This window comes from Dromaius novaehollandiae, unplaced genomic scaffold (assembly GCF_036370855.1).
Source record: "Dromaius novaehollandiae isolate bDroNov1 unplaced genomic scaffold, bDroNov1.hap1 HAP1_SCAFFOLD_64, whole genome shotgun sequence".
In the NCBI taxonomy this organism is placed as follows: Eukaryota; Metazoa; Chordata; class Aves; order Casuariiformes; family Dromaiidae; genus Dromaius; species Dromaius novaehollandiae.
This window is the reverse complement of record NW_026991421.1, coordinates 925049-931182: the sequence shown is the minus strand read 5'-3', so window position 1 is coordinate 931182 and position 6134 is coordinate 925049. Positions and strand designations below refer to the sequence as shown.

At 54.3% G+C, this 6134-nt stretch overlaps 1 long non-coding RNA gene across 1 annotated transcript; it reads right to left on the bottom strand.

The window, feature by feature from the left end:
- Positions 1-4032: 4032 nt before the first annotated feature.
- Positions 4033-5805, bottom strand: LOC135326447 (uncharacterized). Its single transcript, XR_010386837.1, has 3 exons — positions 5763-5805; positions 4787-4839; positions 4033-4058 (listed from the first exon to the last, which is right to left on the bottom strand). It is a non-coding gene; the product is annotated as an uncharacterized LOC135326447 (long non-coding RNA).
- Positions 5806-6134: the final 329 nt, after the last annotated feature.

Sequence of the window (6134 nt, the reverse complement as noted above, 5' to 3'; positions counted from 1 at the left end):
TTTCCCACTCTTTCTCAGAATGTAGCCAGGTCTCTAGGAGCTGTTGGAAGACCACAGCTAGATCACACTAGGCATCTTTTACGCATGCAGGCACGCAGGCACGCACACACACACACACGGAGTCCTTTCCAATCTCCAAGCTTCCCCAAGGAACAGCACTAAGGGCACAGTGGCCTCCATGGGAATTCATCACCACTGTGAGGTAGCCTACCACTGAGGACTTACTATATTATTGCATCTACTTGCAAATAGTGTTCACTCATCAGCAAAGACTGGGAGTGCCCTTGCATCTGTCTGCCAGGGCCATCTTGCTCCCATTACACAACGGCTCACTTTGCAACATGCCCTGACAACAAACAGCACAACTCCTACAGCCACCGCGGTACCTAGTTCTCTTCACTCCAAGCAGGAATTGCACGTGTTGCACCCTGTTCAAAAAAATCCCCTTTTCTCTAAGGATCCCCCTCAAGCAGGGAGGTCCTCCACCCTTGGCCGGCCTCCTGACAAGAGAGGAGAGTTTCCCTTTCTCCTCTTTACTACTCACATGGAAGGTTTCCTGGAGCCAGGAGGAGGTCAGGTCTTCTTCAAGAGTTGTCATGAGCTGACCAAGAGCTCCCAGGGATTGTCTATAGAGAGACTAAAAGCAGGAGAGAAGGGCTGACAGGTGAACTCCCCTGGGGCCTCAAAACGCAGCCAGAGAGGCTGCCAGAATTCAGGGCAGCACTGAACCCCGAGGGCAGCAGCAGGGGCTTGGCAGCTACCTGCCCATGCTGAGCATCCTTTGCTGCCTCCCCTTCCTCTTGGCTCTGCTCAAGGGGAGGCAGGGCAATTAGGCTTTGCGAGCACTGGCGAAGCAGATGGCAGTTTTCCTCCCAGGTCAGAGACGGCTTGATCTTGCTGGCAGAAAACAAGAGAGAGACAATTCAGACAGCAGACTTAACAGCATTAGCCAGTGGCAGCTAGAGTCCATCTAAGCTGGAGCCCCAAATCCCAACACTGTGCTTCCTTGACAAGGAGCACTTCCACCTGCTTCCATGGATTCTTGCCTCACTCACAGGCCACAAGAGAACATCAGACTCCCAGGCTACAGAGAGCGGGCAGCTCCCTTCCCTCAGCCACACAGCCAGCCTGCCCGCCAGAAGCCTTTCCCCCACACCACTAACTCTCTTCCCCACACTCCTCCGGTCTACAGCCCCAAGCCGTCTCGCTCCAAACCTAGACTCCAGTCCCTCTGCCACATTCATGCCTTCCAGGAGCATACAAAGTGCTGATCACCGCCTCATCCCACACCACAAATAGCTCCTGACCCCATGGCTGGGTCAACCGTGAAGCTTCGTCAGCTGCTCTGCAGTACGCAGGAGAATACCCAGCACCCAGGAGGAAATGCCCTACCTCAAATGCTCAAGTGCAAGCATTGCCTTGCAATGCACAGGCGAAGCCGGGCAACCCACGGGCTCCTGCTCCATGAAGTCCTGTAGTTCACAGAGAGACAAATACAGAGGGTTGAGCAGGGAGGGAAGAAGAAGGCCCTCCCTCAGCAAGACAATTGGCCTCTTCTTCCACTCTTGTGACTAACACATACGGCCTTCATGCAGACTGCTCCCACACCTCTGCCCTAAGAGCACTTCCCAACTCCAGAGAGGACGGAGCCATTGCTCTTCCCAGGCACTGCCCACAGGGCGGCAGCACACAGGGGTCCTGCCATGCTGGGGACTGGGCTTGGAAGTTCCCAGCTTTGCCCAGAGTCTTTCACAACCAACAGAGAACATTGCACCTCTGAGGAAACATGTGCATCTCACTGCACAAACACCAGCTCTTTGGCAGGACAGCCTCCCTCGTGCCGTGTCACTCACCAGCAGAATCGCAAGCAGCACCCTTTTGGAAGAGAAATTAAAGCTCTTCACGTTGCTGACGCCTTGAATGGCACAGCTGACTTCGGCGACACTCTGGATCAGGGCCAGCTTGAGCTCTACGTCCTGAGGACCACGAGAGAAAAGCAAGATGACACACATGAGGAGCTGCTCAAAGGACCAAAGGGCAAAAGGCTAACACGAGCGCCAAAGGATAATTAACCCAGGGCCAAAGCTATCCCCAAAGTGCCATGCAGGGAAGAAATGGCATCCTCCACAAGCCTCAGCGACCTCAGCTCTGGCTCTATTTCAGAGGGAGGAGATGTCCCCTCAGGTCCTAGGACTAAGTGGCCTCACCAGCTTCTTACCCAGAAGAGACCCTCCGGACTCTAGCCTGAAAGAGCGGGGAAGCAAATCTCTTTGGGCTTAGAATCTCTAGCATCTCAGACAAGCCGCCCAGAACACAAAGAACCGCAATGACAGAGGGATATGAAAAGGGGGAGAGTGACAGGTGGGAAAGCGGAGGTTCAAGACTCTCGCTGAGAGGGGATCTTTCCAGGCAGATACTCCGTCTCAGCAGGCTCCGGTTCAGAGGAGGGCCGGAGCTGGCTCTGAACTGATAGCTTGAACAAAGAGCGTTCTGAGCACCCACCTGCGAGCTGCTCCTGTACCGACACAGGATGTTTTCCACGATGACCGTCTCGACTCGGGAACAAAGCAGCTCTTTGGGAGCGTGCAGAGCTATCCGGCTGTAGGCTAGCATGACAGCAGCACACATCTTTGCTCTTTTCGCCTTTTCATTCTCCTGCACAGTTGGAACAGCCGTCAGGAATCAGTCCAACCTCTTTGTTTTACCGCAGACTTTCCAGTTGCTTCTTATTGAGAAACTGCCTCCAAACCTGTACGAGCTTGCCATTTCCACCCACACTTCCCAAAGCCTTTCCTCAAGGAATCCCTCAAAGCCTCTCTTAACTTGCTGGGGAAGAGAGCTGCTCTCCCTCACACTAGCTGGAGCTCTTAGGCAACGGAGGGCTGAAGTGCAGAACCTCCCCCATGGACAGCCCTGGAGTCCCATCACTGCCCGGTGACCCTTCCTCTTTCCCAGTTGCCAGCTGAGCTGAAATCATGCTCAGCACTCTTCCTGTGGCCATTTGCTCTTCTTGCCACCACTGGGCCCACAGCTTTCACCCATGCCTGCGTAAACATGCTCCCTCCGGAAGGTGAGTGAAGGGCCAGGACTCCGGGGAGAGGCTTCAGGCAGCTCTTACACAAGCAAACACAGCCAAGACACCAAGGAAAACCTACTTCCCTTACCTCCCGGAAGGTGAGGACCCCCGAAAGTCTACTTTTCTGCCCAGCAGCATCAAACTCTTGGACAACAGTCAAGGCAAGGTCAAGGTGGCTCTCAGCAGAGCATGCTAGCACAGAGATTGGGCCCTGCAACACAGTGAAGAGGGAGTCGGTTTCCGTCCCACACACTCGTCCCTTGCCAGCTCCAGTGGCCAAGCAGGATATTGCCTGAGGGACTCAGCAACCAAAAGCCCCAAATCAAGCCCCACCAGAAAGTAGAGTCCGGCAAGGAGACTCAGGCTTCCCGGAGGAACCCTGGAGAAAGCAGCACGAGGAAGAGAACGCCCACCTCTCTCTCAGAAGCTTCCAGAGAACTGATTCCTTCCAAATAGCTCTGCATCTGCTCCTGAACGTAGCTGATGTCCTGAGAAGCTGCCAGTGCTGTCCCCACAGCCTTGTACAGGAAACCCTGAAAGAGAAGAGGCCAGCACCCCGACACTGCTGCAGAAGTGGAGCACTCAGGTACCACTCCATCTCGAGGGCCAAGAGACAGCCCCACATGCAAGACTGTGCAAACAGCCCATTCTTTAGCCCACTCCAGTGACCGGCTCTATGCAGAGAATTTACAGGAGAAGAAGAAGAAGAAGAAGAAAACCGTTTTGGAGGGCAGGCAGTGGGAAGCAGTGAAAAGAGCCTGTGTTGAGAAGACCATGTCTCGGCTCATACGCCAGTCAGAGAAGCGTCCTGGGGCTCTGCCACCACACCTCCCAGAGACGAGCAGTAGAGGCAAAGTCCTAGCAGAGGACCAACCTTCTCCTTGGAAAGGTTCGGATACTTGGCCATCTGCTGAGTTAACTCAACGTTCAGGTGCACGATCCAGGTCTGGTTCTCTATTGTCTCTAGGGATGTTCTCAGGAACTATGGAGAAAACACAAAGTGAAGCAAAGGCTGCCTCAGGTTTTGTCAAGGCCTTCTGCACCTTCCAACCTAACAAGAAGTTCTCTGGGGATAGCTAGCACTACAGATAAGCCATCTTCCCTTTAAGCTGCCCCAGGCTCTTCTTGCAACATGGCAGCTGAGGTTCCCCTGGGTCTCAGGAAACTCTAGACAAAGAGGCAGCAGTGCTTTTTGGACAACAGGCCCAAGTTTAGGGAGAGCACAGGGATGCCCAAAACCTTACCACCAAGACCAGCCATCCGCGCCCCCCCCCCCCACCACCACCACCACACACCCTCATTTGTTTCCTGATTGCTACGAGCCAAAGATGGGGTTGGAACTTGAGGGAAACCTCAGAAGATGGGGTGGGTGGTCTCACGCCTTGCCTGACACCCTCAGGATGTCCCTTTCCTGGTTATCTTCTCTCATTCCTCATGACCCAGTCAAGCGGGTCACAAAGTCAAAAGGGTATTTACACCAAAGAATCAGAAACAAGCCTGTAGCTTCCCCGACATGCTTTCCTACGGAAGTCTGCATTTGCAGTCCCGTTCAAGTCATTGCAATGCCAATGAACAGCAAAATGCGTTTGGTTCGGCCGTTGTCTAGTTAGTAGCATTCCTCATTGCCTACTGTCCCGTCCTCCCCACAGACTTGTTTTGCTCTCTCTTGTCTTCCCTCTCTCCTTCAGACAGCACAAAAGAACGCTGTACCTTCAGCAGGAGGCCCTCCCATTCTGCACAGTCCAGGGAGCTCTCATCTTTTCCTGGAAAGCAAGAAGGCACAGCAGCAGGTCATCTCATTTCAGTGAGCCCAAGAGAAGCATCCCAGTGTCTCCTTTGTAACCCAAAACCCCAGCTACCAGCTAGCAGAACACACCGAGTATGTCACAGCTAAAAGACACCTGTGCCACCCTCTTTGTGAGGCCAAAGGCATAGAGCATGTCGGACTCCCATTTCTTCCAAGGCCACTGAATCACATCTGGGAAATACTGGCCCCTTGTCATGCCCACTGCTTCCAAGCAGCTGCCACAACCATCCAGAACACAGCGCACACTACATGGAACACATGTTTTCCAGCAAAATTATGGCCTTTTAGCCTATGCTATGAAGCTACTGAGAGAGGCACTTCAGGAACGTGTCATTTCACTTGACCAAGTGCCAGAGCAGCTGCACTCAGGTGGCCAGATGAACTTTCCAGGGGGCTCTGCAACCAGTCTGCAGCTCCTATTTCCTCCCAGGAGAAGGAGAAAAAAAATAAGAAAAGAAAAGGAAGCAGAAGGGCCTTTCAAGACCATCTTGGGTTTCCTGTGAGAAAGAGCTGCTGCTGCTGCCAAGCTGGGCTCCCCTGGTGACTCTGAACTTGCAAAGAGAGGGCAGTGTCACCAAACCTCCAGAAGGGGCAAGGCGATCCCTCCCAAATGCTATCCAGGCAAGGATGGGGGGATGCTGCCAGAGCCGGCCCTTCTGATGCAACGTGTGAGGCTAAATCCCACCCAGGCCTCGGCGGGTCTCGGGGCACTGCTTCTCTCAGCTGTCTGTCCCAGCTGCCTGGAACTGGAAGGGATGCAAAACAAGATGGCTTGGAGACTCTCCAGGCCCTGTTCCTCTTGCTCACACAGGGCACCTGCCTTCTCCTGCCTCCCCTTGTGTGCTCTCCAACTCTATCCCCTCCCGGCAGACCCCTTACCTTCAAGGTACTGCAGCAGGGACGGGATCTGCACCCTCCAAGGAATCCCCACCGCTCGGTGAATTGTCCTGTGAAGGGCCTGCAGCAACTGCAGGGCAGCAACTCCGTAGCCACCTCCTTCATAAGGGAACCGGGCAAGCAACTAGAAGAGGGAAGGAGAGAGAAGTGGAGCTCCAGGCCTGCCAGAGGAACAGCAGTTGGTCCCAGAAAGAAGGAGGGGTCTGCTCCTGCCATGGCAGCCAGCACCCAGCAGAGCTGCTTCTCCTTTTGCACTGCCTCCCTGCGGAAGGCAGCCTCCCTGCTGCTCCAGAGAGGCACAGGAGGAATCCCCAGGCAGTCCAGGAAAGGAAAGATGTGCTCCAGCAGACTGGC